At 40.3% G+C, this 18,898-nt stretch overlaps 1 protein-coding gene across 1 annotated transcript in view; it reads right to left on the reverse strand.

Annotated features, from left to right (window-relative positions):
* Nucleotides 1–17,102, reverse strand: part of esrrga (estrogen-related receptor gamma a) — a 135,046-nt gene extending 117,944 nt beyond the window's left edge. Inside the window, exon 1 of the mRNA XM_047581304.1 lies at nt 16,902–17,102. The gene's annotated coding sequence lies outside the window, so the exon portion shown is untranslated. The remainder of the gene's footprint in view (nt 1–16,901) is intronic.
* Between the last annotated feature and the right edge of the window lie 1,796 nt (nt 17,103–18,898).

The raw sequence follows: 18,898 nt of genomic DNA on the forward strand, positions 1-18,898 counted from the left end.
CTGATCATTTTAACACCGAGTATCAATGATCCAAGTCCCAATCCGATCACCTATATATATAAATGTATACTGGCTCTCGACTGAAAATCACTCAGAGCTGGATTGTTTTAACAAAATAAACGACTGCTGATGCTAATTATATGCAGTAGCTCTGTGGTGTGCAAAGTAACATGAAGCTCTATGAGACCCACAAAACCGCTCCACAATTTACAAATTGCTGTCTGACTGCCTTTGTTATACAGTTGTTACCTTCCCAGATTCACGGCTCTGTAGCGTAGTAGGGATACCTCTGGGTTTAGTTTAGCTTTGCTACTGGCGCCTGGCTCAATGCTGGTAATGAGCTTTTCGTTCCAATTAAACTCCACAGTGATGACGGAAAAGTAAGGAGACAGTAAAACTGTTGTGAACAGACAGCAGTGTCGGTTTCATGCGGCTAGCACTCATTTATGTCACACACGTAATGCACAAGGGTTTCACCTAGAGCTGGGCAGTATACCGGTTATACAGGTGTATTTGATTACAATGCGTTAGGAACGCTTCGCTGCAAAACACTCTTTCAGACCAGACCACTTTCAAAGCAGCACTTCCAACACACATGATGCAAAAGCATCACTGCGAGGTGTGGTGAAGATAGAAGGGTCCAAAAAATGAAGCAGCAGAACGGGACCTGTGCCAAAAAAAGGTTTGTGTAGATTGTTTGGGTTTTTTAGGGTGACCAGACGACCTAATTTTTGGGGATAGTCCCTGTTTTGGATGACCTGTCCCTCGGCCAAAGCTGTCCCAGATAATGTCCCCAATTTTAGCTTTTTATGAATGAGAAAAAAATGTTGAGCACAGACTACAATTATTACAGTAGCCAGTGGTGCTGCTATTGACATTACAATCAATTATCAATGAAACCATAATTGTCCCCATTTCTTCATTTCATCTCGACAACATTTAATTTTTGTTTTTTAATCTCCGAGCTATAAATGTGCCCAGATTTCCACCATCATCAGCACCAGCAGGCAGTGCTAACACGGGGCAATGCGAACCTGTTTCACTACTAGTGTGGGATTATTCTACAATATTTACTCATAATCACAGTAAAATAGTCCATCCACTGGAATCGACTGCATTAATTCCTCTCTCAACCAGTAGGAAATGTTGTGAACACATGACTATGCATGAAAAACAAAAACAAACACAGTGATAGAAATGTGATACCACCAGAATTTTGAAAAGTACCATGATATACATTTTTGGTCATACAACCCAGCCCTAGTTTCACCCAATAACACAAGGTAAAATACTTGTACATCACAGACATGTTCAGCTGTGGTTTTGGTTGGAAGCATCCATGAACCAAATACAAAAGCTGGTAACTTAACATTTTTGGACCCCCTGTTTTGGCTATGTGATCAATCTGATACTATCTTTTTTTTCTTTTAAAAGCCTTGATCATCCCTAATGAGCACACGTCATAAAACATTGGGTATGTGTTGGGCCACATAACATATCACAATCACACAGACAGCAAAAACTATGACTGGTTTGTTTGGCTGAATTCTTATGAAACTACATTAACAAACAATGTCACAGTTTTCTGACCTTGGCCTAAGAAGTTTTATATTAGTACTACAACAATGCTGCCGCTATCTGAACCAAATTTTAGTTTACGTCAAACATCTGTCTAGAGCCCTGATGTCTGTATGTTTATCTGCGTGTCAAACAGTGAGTCTCAGTCAACCGGGTGCTGTGTAGCTATAATTACATATTTTGTTGATTTCTGTGACTTGTTTCTATGTTCAGTTGTACATCTCTGTGTAAGTATGCCCAATAACTCAGGTGTATCTCGGTCAGTGATATGAATCATGAATATAGCACACTGACTAGAGTCACACTGAGAGTGAACTGTTTTCCAAAAATAACTCATCTGAGTGATCCGGCAGGAGGGTGCCTACACACAAATACACAAACATACACAGAACACCTAATAAGTAAACTATTTTTTTTTTCATGAGAGATATTTTTCAATGCATGTGTCGGTGCAAGATTTGCCCCGAAATGTCACCGAAATCTGTATACAAGTTTGCTTTGTGTTTGATTCATGTCTTTTTTTTCCTAACTTGTAGCTGTTTGGCATAGACCTACAACGACAGAATGTGACCCTTGATACTATAAATAAGCATTCGCTGCCACAGTTCACTTTTAGACCCTCTATTGCTGTCCAACTCTAGTTATTCTTGTCTTACCTCTGGATGAGTGTGATGAATCAGGTTAAAAATATCGCTTTACTTTTCTAAGGCTGTATAGAGTCCGGCAATGGCACAGTGTCCTTAAACTGAGTCTCACTGGCCATTTGGAGAAAGTAGTACTGACCATAGCCTGGGTCAACCAAAACTCATGACTATATGCCTATTCTAAGGAAACAGAGTTACGGAGTTATAAAGTTCCAAAGTTTGAGTCCATCACTCAAATTACAGCGCGGAATAATTTTATTTATCTGGTTTTAAGCTTAAATCATCATTGTGAGTGCTACTGCATTTGTTGTACTGTAAAAACGTAGAAAGATGCTACACAACCAAAACTCTTGTGACACCATTATACAGTAAATCTCCCCAGCCTCAAGACATACAACTGCTCAACTCCTTTTTTATTTTTTGTATTCACTTATTTTAATTCACTTATAATTCTTGCTGTAGGTCTCAATATTGAGCATATGCTATATTGTGATTTTATTCTTTTCTTGTTTTTTTATTTTATTTTGATTTTTTTTTTTGTTATATATTATGTATGGTGTTGAGTGCCTGTACATCCATCCATCCATCCATCCAACCATCCATCTAACGATCCATCTATCCATCCATGCATGTATGCATGCATGGATGGATGCCAAAGAAAAGTCACCACCATGCATGGCCAAAGAAAAGTCACCACCAAATACATTTTGTTGGCAACTTTTAGCTTTGCTTACAGCACACATTCACTGTGGAATTGCTACGATAAGCTTCTGCAATGTCACAAGATTCATTTCCATCCAGTGTTGCATTCATTTTTCACCAAGATATTATACTGATGATGGGAGAGTCTGACCACTGTGCTAAGCCTCCTCGAGCGCATCCCAAAGATTCTCAATGGCGTTAAGGTCTGGACTCTGTGGAGGCCAAACCATGTGTGAAAATGATGTCTGATGCTCCCTGAACCACTCTTTCACAATTTGAGCTGCATGAATCCTGGCATTGTCATCTTGGAATATGCCTGTGTCATCAGGAAAGAAAAAATCCATTGATGGAATAACTTGGTCATTCAGTATATTCAGGCAGTCAGCTGACCTCATCCTTTGGACATAGTGTTGCTGAACCTGGAACTGAGTAACTGCAGCAACCCCAGATCATAGTACTGCCTCCACAGGCTGGTACAGTAGACACTAGGATCATGATGGGAGCATCACTTCATCTGCCTCTCTTGTTACCCTGATGCCCCATCACTCTGGAACAGAGTAAATCTGCACTCAACAGACCACATAACGTTCTTACATTGCCCAGAGTCCAATTTTTTATGCTCCCTAGTAAATTGAAGCCTTTTCTTTCCTGGTTAGTCTCACTGACTAGTGTTTTTAAGGCTACACAGCTGTTTAGTCCCAATACCTTGAGTTCCCTTCTCACTGTACGTTTGGTAATACCCTTTTTTTCACTAACACAGCCCCAAGTTCTAATGTTGCTTTTCTTTGATTTGATTTCACCAAACGTTTAAGTGAATGCCAATCAGGATCAATCAGGATTTTTTCTGACCTGATTTTTCTTCTTGAAGCAAACTTAACCCAATTTTAGTAGTTTCTGATTCAATCTCCTTAGATGTTTTCTCTGCTTGATGCATGCCAATGATTTAACCCTTCTGTGTCTTTCAGCATGGTTGTTTAAGAAATGAGAAGCTACTTATTGCATCAGCTGGGGTTAAATAATGTGTTTCAAGCTGAAAGACAATCAGCCATGCTGTACTTATCCAATAGAAGGCTCATACACATTTGCTTCGTTAAATCCAGATGGCGACTAATTTTTTTTGGCCAGGCAGTGTTTCTCTGAAGATTGAGATGGATGAATGGGTGGGTGGGTGGATGGATGGAAGGATGGATGGATGGATGGTCCCTCGCTCTTTAAAAAAACAGGTTGAAATGAACTGATTACACGGTCAGGTCGCCTATGCAGCACGAGATGAGTGATCTACTGTAGTTCAATGAGTAGTTTAAAATGAAAGGAAATGGTAATTCACATTCATACTGACATTTTTTGTAATTCATGGTAGCATTTCAACGACAAAAAATTAATGATTGTTACCCATGTGTATTTTTGTAAGATACGGTCAAATGGTGGCCAAAAAGAAAGGACAGTGGTATGGGTAGGTGTTCCTTGTTGTTCCTTAACAAATATAGTGGTTCCACCACAAATGTGATTGATGATGACTGCATATATCCCGGAATCGTACAAATTTTTTAATTTTGGATTCCTAGTTTTGATACTCAGTGCACTGATCGGAAGAAAAAGCCACCGAACACCAGCGAAGAAGAGTCCGCAGGAAGTGTGTGCGCAGCCATGGATAGTGCAAGGCAGCAATCTAAAGTTTGGCTTTACTTTAATAAAAAAAAGCAGATGGCTCAGTGCAACATTGGGCAAGAAGCTTATATCGTCCAAAGGAGGGTAAACAACTAACATGTTGAAACACCTCCGGGTTCAACATGGAATAGAACTAACAGAGTGCCCCGTCTTTGACGTGCTGCGCCTTCCTCCGCTGCCTCTTCCTCCGGCTCCGAGTCCGACCCTCAGCGTAGTAGCACTGCACTGCACTTAGAATCGGGTAACAATACAATACGTCATATGCCAACATTGAGGCAGCTAACAAGTTATACCCGACCTAAAATGGTGGGTCAACTCAAACGCAAATACCCAGCTGACATTAGCCCATGTAATTTTTCATAGATAAAACAACCTGAAATTGCAAATGTTAGCCAAGAACTCTGTTCACCATAGATGTCAGTGCAACAAATTGAAGAGTGCCACATAAAGGTTACAGCATAAATTTTGAAATCCCATCAGTGGGAGCTCAGTAATGTTCAATGTTTTTTCGTACATTAAGGATATGTGTATATGTGTTTATGAGATTTCAAAAATAAAGCTCTTGTGAAAGTGTACCCCTGTGAAAAGACAATTCATAACATTTATATTCAGGTTCATAGGTTTGATATTTATATACTGGTTTAAAATAGCCCTGTGAGAAATTCATAGTGAAGTTAAAAAGTAAAAAGTTCATAGAATTAAAATTCCTAGAGAAGTTCAGACTATTTCATCCAGAAAGAGCTCTTGTTAGCTAGCTCATTTAATGTAAACTTTTTTTGACCCTGCCTCTTAAAAGAGTCGAGAATCGTTAGGAACCAGAATGGAAATGAGGAATCGGAATCGCAACCAGAACCATTCAAATTCAAACAATACCCAACCCTAATCCTATATCCAATAATTCCTGACCATTTCCAAAGGGATCCCACTCTACAACATGAGTGACTCAGCAGACTATCATGCTCTCCAACTGAAACTGTATTTGGGTTTAATTCAAAAGTTTTCCTTCTTCTAGTGGTATTGTCTGTATCAAAGGGTGACCTAGCAGGTCGTAAACACAGTTCTGAGCTTTGAGGTTTGAGCTTTCCTTTAGATCCATACTTCTATCTTGTTCTAGAGTTATTCCTGTTCCTGCTCTCAGTATTGGACATCTGTATGACAGAATGTGATTCAGTCAGCTATAAATATGAATGGCCTTTCTGCTCGGCCAGCCACACGGATTAGCAACTCTTCCTGCTTTTCCACTGGGCTCCAAATGCACTGCAGCACACAGTATCACGCGCACCCAAACATTCTCACTTGCCAGTGCTCGCTATACCAAGCACATAGTGTACATACACACTAGAAGAGAGCTGCTAGAATGGTCTGCCTGTAGCATAGCAAAAACAACCTGATCCATTTTCCTTATTTTAGTATGCTTTCCTTGTTTCTGTGTATGTGGTTTTCTCTCTAGAAACACTATTGTTTCAGACTGTGAGGGACTTAACATTGAAAAGACAGAAAAAAAGAACCTACAAGATCTGCTTATAGATACTATGCACAAGTTGAATTGCGTAATCAAAACGGAAACTTTGTCACCAATCAAACCAAATATCTAACTATTCCAGATCTTTCAGTCATATCTTGGTGCGGTGCTTTACTCCTTTACAAACAGGTGGTCCATTGAGAGGGAACTGGCACACCTGCCTCTGTCTAAATATGGTATTGCATATCAGAGGGCACGATCTGGTGTATCGCTTGGTTACAGTTTGGCTGAACACAGAAGAACAGAGAGTCTGGGGGTAGTATGGTAAGGTCAAAATGTTTCACTCAACTTCACTGACTGATACATATTAGAGAGTAACTTTTACACATTTAAAATATCTGAATACTAGCGTTATGAGGAACACATTGGAAGCAGGGCTGACTGTCAAGGAGTGAAAAAAGAAATTGTTTTTCTTTTGTGTTTTAACAGGTCTAATGTAATCAAGAGCACAAGACCTTTAGCTTTATAAAATATTTAGTATTTGTATAGAAATTAAGCATGATATTGTGCACATTTTGTAGTTATACGACTATTATTTCTGTCTTTTCTCTTTGATTAATAATTTTAATGAGTTAAGTCAGAGTTAATCCTTTTAGTCAAAAGCAGGATCTATTTCTTCTTCTTGTTTCCATAAAACTTTCAACACTACAAGTTGGTTAGGCCCCAGTTCAAATCCCACACCGGTCGCCCTTTCCTGCGTGGCTTGCCTCCCATTTCCTGTCAATTTTCGCTCTGCTTTCCAATAAAGACTAAAAAGCCCAAAAAATATTACAACAAACAGCTGTGTGTGTTGTGTAAAGGTTTATGGAAAAAGGATTGATCTCTGTCAATGCCATTATGATGTCAAATTAGAGATAACATATATGTGATAATGCAGCTATGAAGTATGTATTGTGATGGCGGTTTCCATAAATCCATCATACCTACATGGAGATATTTGACATTGACAAATGTGATCGGTGGCGATGATCTGGTTTCAACATGATACTAATCTCATGAGAAAAGCCACAAGCAACCATCAGTTTCTTGGATTACCACTTACTCACTACTACACTCACATACACACTAACACACTCATGTACAAGCATACACCAGATAGCCACTTTGGTCTCTGTGACCAAGAGACATTTAAAAGGAAGTGTGATTGAATTAAGGCAGTCATGTCCTCTTATCCCTGGATTGAAGGTATTGATATATTTATATTCCCTGGTGTTATTAATAACACCCAAGAGGCAACCAGACACCGGAGAGTGGTGGTGACAAACAGATCCTTGGACTATTAATAGAAGGAGATGGAAAAACTACGGTCAACTGGCGGATAGAGAGGGAAAAGCCTGACACTAGCACTTAGGGTCAAGAGTAAGACGGAGGTAGAAAAGCAACAAACAGTCATACGCTGAATGTTTTCAGTAGCTTGTCTTTATAAAAACGGAGTTTCAGGTAAATATCAGTTAGGACACAAACTGATAAAAAAAAAAAATACTGCTGTAACTGTTATGGTGACATCATGCCATAGTACAAATACAAATAACAAATAATAACTTAGATAAATCCATGCATATGTTTATTTAACCTTTATTTTCTATGCAGGTTCTTTTGGAGGATATTATCAAATTACACAGAACAGAAATCCAAAGGGATCATGGGTTCAAACATGATATTTTGAAGTGTATTTTGGGAAAAAAATAGACTGTGGTGGGTTGTGGGCATGAACATTACGATGTCTCCTCTTTCAAACCATGAACTGTGATTTCCTCAGCAGTCAAACTGCCTCTATAACCGAAATACTGTACGTAAAGTACAGTGTTGATTTAAGTTTAGCTTAGCCTTTGGTGGCTATAGAAAACATTTTCTCACACGAGGGTGCCAACTTTTTCTCGTAGTAGACAGAAGATCCTGTGAGACCTTTATCATTTTCAAACAGACAGACGGCTTAAACTAGGGCAGCCGGCACATGCACACACAACCCTCGCATATGAAGGGTTGCATAGTATGTGGTTCTCTAATTTCTTACCACATCTCTTTTAATCAAATGGCATCGAAGAGAGAGAGGTTAGGATATCTGTGTCAGATCAGCTTCCACTATTTAGTGCTAGAGAACACTCTCTATCTCGCTCTCTATCTCTCTCTTACTTATTTCATCCAATTTCAACTGGCGATCCTGTGACCTCGGACCTGTGCACTTTAGCTGCATTGAGCCTAGCTTCTCTAATGCTGAGGAGGGATTTCTCAGCTCTGCTGGAACTGTGTATACTATACTATGCTGGAATAATGGCTACAATTCCTAAACCTAAATTAATTAGGAAAAGCTTACATATTATTAAGGAGTATCACATACTGGCTAATGGTGAACATGCAGTAGCATCACGTCACGTTAACAGTTTGATAATACATCAAAAGATGACCAGCACAGTGAGAGAACCAATAAAAAACAAAACTTGTAACCTTAATAATGGATATGACAGCAAACAATAAGAACATGGCTTTCATTACATTTTTTCTACTTCTTCTCCCTGGCAAGGAAGCAGTATATTACTCAAAGAAAAATGCCTTTGTCTAACTCTGGTACCAGTCAACATCCTGTGGAAATATAAAACACAGAAAACTTGTGCGAAGGCCCAGTTGATGACTGGACATGTTTCCTGCGTGGCCGCATAGTTTCTGCATAGGATAAAAACACACTAGCAATTTCTACTGGGCAAGGCTCGGCTCTTCATGCAGAACAGAAAGGCTTTCATTTTCTGGATATTTTTACATTTTTGTGCTGCATAGTCCAGCACTCCAGAATAAAAGTATTCAGAAGGCAGCGCAGAGGGCGAGGGACACAAAGAGAGAGTGAGCGACGGGTGAGAGAATGACAGAGTAACAGAAAAGGAGGAGAGAGCAAAAACTTGAGGATTCCCCACTCGTGATTTGCTTGATTTAACACTTTGAAATTCATGTAACCCACTATGGGCAGAAGAGACCAGGTCTCAATGAAGTTTCTGATGTGGTGCTGTTTTTTTACACATGTATTTTTTTGTATATAAAAAGTCTCTCAGCTCTGTTGTGTTCTTCCATTCCTCTATTAATGCCTTCACTTAGCTGATGCCTCAAAAAGTATAAGATATAATTATAACAACATGATAAAATTCCGTATCACGCTCATGACAAAAACATGATCACACGGCACAAGAAACGTCCATGTGCACTAATTCTCAGAGTAACACCAGGCAATGTCCTATCTTTAGTAATTCCATGAATACAGCGCTGAGGGGCAAAACATGCTGTCCTCCTGCTAATGAAGCTTTCAGCCCTGCGCCACAACCACACAATGACAGCTGGCAGGGGAGGGGCAGGAACTACACGCCATGAAATAAGAGGGGGTAAAAATTGATTAGCAATTTTCATTTGCGCTAAGCTAAACAAAAGAAGGCTGCTGCCCTACTCTGCATATCATCACGGGGCGGGAGAGGAGGAGGGTGGGCAGTGTTGATGGTGTTGAGCTGGGATGGGAAGTGATCTTTCAGAGCTTAAGGCATCTATTGTTTAGTTGGAGAAGATGTGGGTGTGTGAAGGGGGAGCAGAGAGGGACTGGGACGGGAAGACGAGAGGACTGGGGATGAGGAAAAAGTGACAGGAGGGGAAGAAGGAGAGATTTTGATACGTTGAGGACGGCAGGAAGAGAAAGTGCAGAAAGAGAATAAGGGAAAAGCAAGGAAAATGGGAAAGGGTGAAAGGAGGAGGATGAGAGGGGGGGAAAGGATGGGTCTGAGGACGTAGGAGAAGTAGGAATGGTAAAGAGGTTGACAGATAAAGTGCAAAGGGAAGAAAGTAATGGGGTGGGGAATGTCTGGCAGGGCACAGGAAAACAGCATGAGGAGAGAATTGGGAGTGTTGTCCAAGAGTTCATGACTAATTCTGAAAATTAAAGCTGGACCAGGATGGAGCCATAATGCTCTCCGAAAAAACAAAGGCAAAGTGGCAGGGGAAAAAAATGAAGTCACCATTACTTTTAAAGTTATTAAAGCCAGTGAATATAGAGGCTCTGAAAATAGAGAAATTTGCCAACTCTGACAAAAAAAAAAAAAAAACTGCAGTGCGTGTGCAGTACTGTCGCCAAGCCATGTTGTTGTATGGGCAGTTTTCTTAAAGGGTTTTTTGGCATGACCATGCATGATGGCTTATTAAAAGTGACAGCAATGTATCTCTCTCACTCTCTCACACACATACATACATCGAGATCTGAAGGGGGACGGGAGAATGTGTGGGACTACTTACTGTTTCTAGGAAAATTTGAAGGAGTTTATTGCAGTAGTCTACCTGTCTACCTATACGTGGAAAAATCCACAGGGGAGAAATGACACAACTGCAGTCACTCCATTATTAGGCACAATAACAGTATTATTAAGTATTATACATATAATACATATCACACAGAAAGACCAGTGAGTCAGTTTCCAGGGGGAGATAGGTCAGAGATAATACTGTCTGCTACTCATTTACTGTGTTTATCTGCCTGATTATGACACTGTCCAACCATACAAACCTCTACCCAAATAATACTAGTTTATTATCATTTTATGGAAGCATCCAGTAATGCATTATCTCAAGTTTTATGTGCAGTTCAAAAGAGGTTCTGTAATAATAAAGACTAAACTAAGTACAAGGTGGAAAAAAATTCAAGTTATTGCTATAATAGCATCGGCCCAATGTGATAATATGATGGAAGTTTGTGCACAAGTGCAGTTACTGTATGTGCACCTAAGACAAACACACCTTTGTGTTGGGAGTCACACATGCACACACATTGTGGTAATCACACAAAATACACATGTACACATGTGGGACTTTCAGTAAATAATCACATGAGCATACATGCATGCTTCTCATTCTCCATAACCCCATGAACACACTCTCACACACACACACACACACAAGCACACACACGCACACAGAGTAATAAATGCAAAAAGGCGAGAAAAATAGCAGCTGGTAAGTGAGTGAGAGGGGGGAAAAAATCAACAACTTTTAACCAAAACACTGTACACAACTCTAAATTTAATTTTCTGCAAGATTAAGCACAATAATGACTAGCTTTATAAAAACCCATAACTAATGGCTTCCAATGAGCCAATCTATAGGCATTGATCTGCTCTGTATCTCATAGACTCGCAGTGCAAAGCCTGTAAATGGAGGTGCAAGAAAAACAAAAGAAGAGGATGAAGGAGCACTATATAGAAAAAGAGGGGAGGAGAAGAGGACAGAGGAGGAGAAGTGAGAAAGATGTGTAGAGAAGGGGCGGGGGCTGGAAAGAGAAGGATGAGGGAGAGTATGGGGGAAAGACAACGAACGAAAGACAAGAGGTGACATTTTTCGGTTAAAAAGCTATGACACTATATTGGCCACCGGCGATATTTTTCTTTCTCCTGTAGAGGACATTAATACCTGATGTTGTGTTCCTCTTTACCATTTTTTTATTTGCTCATGAAATAAACATAGACCTCAGGAATTACGTTGCTAAAGCCATAGCTGTAGTAGGAAAATTAAAGGAGCATAACACGGATTTTACAAATTAATTTTGGGCAAACTGTTGTCAAATTCTACAAACAGTTGTAAAAGATCTTACAAAACTCTGGATCGTACATTCAAAAAGTTTGTAGTTAATTTTTGCATTGGTGCTGTCCAATGAATAATTAGTAATGTGAGATCCTGACTTGAGAAATTCACGTACAGACAGTTTTCTGATTAAGGTGAATACGTTTTATAATTGATTATGTCATTGTTTCCAGAATCTGTTTTCTTCTTCATCAAATCATTTATTGTCACACAAATGCTGATAAAGCTCAGAATAAAAAAATTTACACACCATGTTTGAAGCACGCAAGTTGCTTCCACATTGTAAGGTTCAAAGACCAGAAGGAACTCACCAACTTGGGAAACAAGACATCTGAGTAGCATGACAATACAACATATGTATAGCGCTGAAGCTGAATGGGAGTCAGTTGGATTTCCACTGGAACACAAAGTACGCCACATCTTTTAGGGGCTTTTTGAATCAGACATTGATACTTGCTTCACCGGATCACTGTGAAGTAGCTCGGTTGTTACTAAATCTCCCCAGGTGCACACATGAAGACTAACTAAGCAAGACGCTGTGTAAACCACTGCGATATGTCACTGATGAGCTACGTAGCTACTATGCTAATTCGGTAATAACAGCAATATATTCGTGTGGCGAAGGCAAAAAGTCAAAATTAGCTGCAGTTCAAACAATATGCCACAATAAAAATCACCATAATATGTATTTTTTTAAAGGTTTTAAGGGCAATTAGTTATCTAGTGGTTTTCTACATCGCTAATCCTACACTTGACAGCTTTTTAGAGGCTCAATGACTAAGAACTAAAGGTGGCGGCATGTGAGAAGGAGGAGGATGGAGTGAAATAAAACAATCCTCTGCTGAAAATGCACAGAAGCTTAAATCCAGAGAGGGCTGCTTGCTTTAATCCCCATGGATTAAGCTTCTAAATACTTCTATTCAAGCCAATTAATTCATGCGTATATCTGTCTCCAGCGCTTTTCATGTCATTTAAGATGATGGAGGGTGACTTCATGGAAAATCAGGAGGAGGGTGAATATGTAACTGCATTAATGCAAGCAGGGCTCTCGCTTCGGGCCCATGCATCCACATACATCCTGATGCAGTGTGCACACATTCGCACACGCTATAATGCAGCGGTATATATTGAGATTTTAATGGGCAAATGATGGTGGGGGGGTGGGGATTGAGAGGGGGCCTCCAAAAGTTGACTGACGTATGCTGACAGCTGAATACTAATCATGAGATCAACCTCTGGCTAAATCTACAGGATCTCACTGGGGCTTCCGGCTGGGAGAAGCATAAAAAGGATTAACAGTAAATACAGAAGGCTTACGGAGAACAGAGAGGCAGCGGTGGACGAACTGAAACAAAAGGTTGAGAGGAAGTAGAAACTAAGGATGTGGTAGTGGACCTTCTGCAAATGCGAGACCTGGCCAAAAATGATCTACGACTGTGGAGAAAGACGGGAAAAGTTGCAAAGACTTTGGTCTTTAGGTTTTTCTTTAAAACCATCACAAGAAAAGAAAGAGAACGTGAAACAACAACAATGTCTGTTCACTGTCGCTCTGTTACGACCAGTGACAACTCCAAAAAGAAAGCCTCTTGGTATAATTCTACCTTAAGTCATTTCCTGTTTGCAGTGATGTCACAAATAATTTGGTGTCCCATTGACATCATCAATGCCTGAAGTGGACTGCAGTCCCGAGTGTTTGTGAAGCCTTGAGTCTCTGGTTACCAAGCTTTGTGTGTGTGTGCTGGCAGGCAGCAACCGCTGCATAGAGTATTAATAGGAACTCACATCACCCAGAAAGGCTTCCAGATAAATAGAAGCTCACATCAGGCTTGAGTCTATGATCAGATTACAACCTCCAGACAATATTCAAGGTTCGAGGATAATGGTGTACAGTAATCTGCTCATCAAAAAAGTAACAACCGTGCCCAAAGACAAAGACCGTCAGAAAACAAACAAACAAACAAAAAAAATGGAAAAAAAATCCACTAAAATAGGCAATATGTAGTGCAGACAGAACAAATGGTAGATAAAGCTCATAGCGCAAACTGCCCCAGTGTAAACACGCAGCAAATTGAGCCCTTACACAGCCGATCAAACGTACAAATACCTGAGATTAGCAAAGATTTGTCATTAGCCTCCCGTTAGCTGGTCAGTTCCGACCAACAGGAACTGCTCTGACAGTGTCCCAACTCGTACCACCAAAGGAAGCAAGATCAGCAACTTGGAGCGTTGGAGTGTGGCCCTGACAAAACCTGGGCTATACAGAAATGAGCACCTGGCCTGACTGCCTGGTCTACCTAGTCCAGACTCAGTGATTTACTCCTGAACATGTGTAGTAGGCTATTCCTACTACACGGTAGACTGAGCTACCAGTGATCAGATGACCAATGGCCAGATGAGACTGTGTCTGTATTGGAGATTCAATCAAAAAAGACGTTTTTAACTATGAGGTGACAGCACTGCTCTTCTTACCTGGTATTCTTCTACTCAGGTTACTGATGTTAGGTGTGCTCAGTCCTTAGATACTGTAATACAGTGAAACAAAAAACTCTATATTGTAGCTGGGAAACTTTTGCCAGATTTATACAGCAACAAGTTAAAAAAAAAAAATGGCAGGCGCTCATGTAGAGTTGGATTTCACAAGAGTCACCTTTAAATAAACTTGATATGAATGTAAAATATCATACAGCGAATCTTGAAACTTTGCATCTCCCTGACTCCCAAAGTCCTAGGTTCTGGTCTCTCCTTATCCCCCCATTCTCCCGTCTATTAACAGTCTCTCTGACTCCCTTTCACTCTGATCTGACATCAGTCTCTCTGATTGGCTGACCCAACTCGTGCACTAACCAGTGACATGCTTTAATTATTGAGCGGCTGACCTCAATTGGTTGGCTGGAGCTGCCTAAAACACATCGCGACAAACACACATACACACTGCGTGCACGTACACGTCCACACATTTTCACATCGAGCTCTCGCACTCAAAATCTCAGTACATACTGCACACTTACATGCTCACCCTGGGGACAGTTTCTAATGTCTAAATATATACTGTGGACAACATCAACTCTGCCTGGTACTCCTCTCAGTTCATTCATGCTAGGAGCGCATTAATTATGACAACAAGCATGTCGCAAAAACACGCATTTATATCATGGACACAATGTTCATATTAACAAGACATTTCAGCTGAAATACATCAGATCAATCAGAAATACAACCGATCATTCACACAACAGACTGAACTGTGGAACGCGTACTACTAACAATGATTTAAAGCAAACTAAATTATCTGCCGATTCTACTGTAAGTCATAAAACCAACATCCCAACATCTAGTAGCACAGTCAAAAACAATGCAGAAAGGAGAAATTTCAGATACACGACTTAACACAACCTGTTAAAAACCATTTCTGCAGAAAAATGTGTCGTTACGATAACGTACAGTATTTCTAATTGGAAACTAAATCGATTCCTCCTTATTTGTGATGTCATATATGGTAATGTATATAATTGTTGCAGCATCAAAGAAGCACTTTAAAAGCTTTAAACTGACTATTTATGCTGACAGACAACATTAATCAATATCTGAGTTCATTTAACAGTAGTATATATATATATAGTCTAACATGGGTTTACTTTAAAAGGTACGAGAACTTCAATTTGTAATTTACGATACAACACAGATGTTGATTGGAAACATGAATCCTGTCATATGCCTTTCATATGCTGCAAGAAAGAGAAATGATATGCATCCTTTGGTATGCCACGTATGCACTTAGCATGCTATAATTCAATATCCAAATATATTCTGGTGAGTGTGATCAGCGGGCACACTTATCTGCCTTCAGATGATCAAACAAGGTAGATGATACTGGACATATGATACCCACATTGCTTCATAAGACATGAGGCAACCGGAGAATTTTTAGATCGGGGTGTGACAGTATCCTACCTGAAGTATTCGATATATTCTGACTGGTTCTCATTTTAAATGTGATAGTCTGTGGTATTTCACCTATGAACCAACCCCCGTGATGTCAAATGTTTGGCACTTAGTGCAATAAACCGGCACACGTCTTCAGGAACGACGAACATCTCAAGAACGCCTTCAGAAACATGAGTGACGTGATGACTCTCATTATATTTTGATGAGTGTAACCCAACTGGGCTCCATGGCATGCTGTGTGGCTTGTGGCCTATGATTAGTTACAAATAGTTCAATGGGTCACACCACTTGGCACTGATCCACAGACCTCACAGAGTTCGGACACACAACCCCTAAACCACAGGCCCACCTCGAGCACAGCTTGAGCTGAATTCAAATTAGTTTAGCAGATTTATTTATCTCTAAACCTGCGGGCGACTAGTTAGAGCAGTGAATGAATAAATAATTCTGTAGGATGCTATTAGTATATAACCATACTAATTTGTTTAAACTTTATTATTTTGGAAGATTTTACAAACACTTAGGGACTTAATTTCTTTCCTCTGCACATTTTATCTTAATTTATACTGCAGTTGACGGAGGAAATGTAAGTAAAGAGAGAAAGTGAATTACATGCAACAAAGATCCTGCCAGCTGGTAGTGGACCTATGTGGAGTATAGGACACGGAACAAAGATTTTAACGTCAACTCACTCACCAACTTTCTGCCATTACAGGTGGTTTCAATGCTACGGCAAGTTTAAGAAAAGGAAAGAGATACTATATGTTCAAGAGTGTGTGCTTTCTTTGTTATTATCCCTCAAAAAAAGTCGCTAATACACAACTAAACCAGATACTTATGCAAGCATTGACACACACACACACACACACACACACACACACACACACACACACACACAAACAAGCACAGTCAAACAGAGCTCTCAACATGGAGCTTCATCCATGCATGCATGCGTCTATGAAGTTTGGCACTGTGTCTTTTGGTCCATACGGCGTTTTGTATTTGCCATAATCCCCTGTCAGCAACACTTAGGCAGGCAGACAATAGCAGAGAAGATCGGCAGCCAAACCCCCTTCACTCTGAGCTTGGCAGGTCAGTGTGCAAGCAGCAGGTTACACACACACACACGCAGACAAACACACGCACACACACAGACGCATGTACTGCACATGTACATCCATGTAGCCGCACACACACACACACGCAGAAAACACACATGTCCCACTGAGATGCACGCTACTCACACCATCTCCCGGCTCTCTTCAAAGAGTTGTGGTGCAGTTCTCAAGGACACGACTGTCTGAGATCCCTTCCCTCTCTCTCCTCTCACTCTGGCATACTCTCTCTGTCTCTCTCACACTCTCTCATTTGCTTCTCGGTTGCAGGACGCTGCCACAACAGATGCAAGTGTGCCGCTGCCTTTCTCCTCTCCCCTTTATTCATCCCTTTCCCCTCTGTTCCCTCCTCTCTCCTCTCCTCTCCTCTCCTCTCTTGGTCTGCAGCTGAGAGGCAGATTCTCTAAGCCATGAAGCAGCGCTTCTCTCTTGTTTCAAGTGCCGGGTAGTATGAGAACGAGGAAGTGAGAGAAAGAGGAAGGGAGGGAGAACGAGGGGGAAGGAGTGCTGGGCGAACTGACCAAACTGATGTGCCACTCCAGGACGTTCTGCAGACAGCCACCCAGAGTCCGACTGCAGGAAAAACAAACAGCTTTACTGTAAAGCTGCAGCAGCATCACTCATGTTTCGCCATCCAAAGAAAGTGACGTGGTGTATGCGATGAAAAAAAATGTGCAAATGAGAGAAACAAAATAATTACTTTTCAAATAAAGAGAAGAAAAGAGAGAAGAGAAGAGGGATGTCTCGACAAGACGAGAAGGAAGAAAGGGAGGGCAGAAAAGAGGAGGTCTAAGTATTCCCTAAAGCCTTGCTGTCTTTTTCTGAAAAATGGTCCCTGTAGGCCAGATCCAGAAAGAAGCAACACAAACAAACACACGGCGCAGAAACAAACATCTATTTATGGAGGAGGGGGTCCAGTTTCCCAACACATTTGCTAGCAGCTTTTTTTGACAGTGTTACCAATTCAGCAGTTTAAGAGTAACAACTATGTTTCGGAGAGGAGAGGAGAGGAGAGGAGAGGAGAGGAGAGGAGAGGAGAGGAGAGGAGAGGAGAGGAGAGGAGAGGAGAGGAGAGGAGAGGAGAGAATAAGAGAGACAGGCAGAGGCTCAGTTAAAGTCTCTGCCACCAAAAAACGTGTCCCATAAGCTTCACAAAAGTAGTTTTAAACCAGCATGTGGCCAAACGCAGAATCATGTCAATATTGACATGGCAGCTAATTACACTGGAATATTAAAGACAATTTAAGAGAATTTACAGTATATTCTCTAGAATACAAACAACTCAGAAATAGGTCAGTGCAGACCAGTATGAATCCTGGAAGTTGCACTCTTCCACTCTCACCCTCCCTCTCTCTACCATAACAGCAGTGCACATGAAAACAACAAACAACACAACTTTCATGCAGTAGAACATATCTGGGGTAATATATAAAAGTGCATATACACTCACATGTCACTTCATTAGGTACACTAGTAAAAATAAATGCATTGTAATATAGAAGCCCTGCGCTACATCCCCTTTCAGTGTGTTACATTGATGTTGAAACAATGTGAGGAAGGTGGTAATTCACCTGCAGTTTATGGTGCTGTAAAAAGGGATTGAATTAAACACACTAAAATACTTCAATAGTTATTCAGCTTGTCAAAATATAAATATATAATAGAAATATGTGTCAATACAATGCAACACAGTTTATTCAATAGGACTAAAAAACCACAGCTTCCAAAATGAAAGCACAGTTGAATGAAAAAAGAATAAAGAAAAAAATTCATGAAGCTAAGATTTAGTGCAGGACTTTTATATCAGAACTTATCCTTTTATTTTACGGATGAACTGGCCTGGATGTGTATATGAGATGTACTGATATCTTCAGTGGAATTACCACAAATATTAAAAAAGCTTATAAAGCTAACACATTACAAAAATACTTATACTGTATTTTGAGATCTGCTCTGTCCATTTCTCTTCGTAAGATTAAACCCCACTGTTATGAAAAGTTAATATAACAGTCTCAAAAAGTATTGGGTTGGTTTGTTTCATTTTTTTCCCAGAGAATTTTAGGGTTGATAAAATGTTAATTTTCTGACTGAGATTTCTATAATCCTCATTTGAAACGGTGCAGCCT

The sequence above is a fragment of the Mugil cephalus genome, chromosome 3, assembly GCF_022458985.1.
Source record: "Mugil cephalus isolate CIBA_MC_2020 chromosome 3, CIBA_Mcephalus_1.1, whole genome shotgun sequence".
NCBI classification, from domain to species: Eukaryota; Metazoa; Chordata; class Actinopteri; order Mugiliformes; family Mugilidae; genus Mugil; species Mugil cephalus.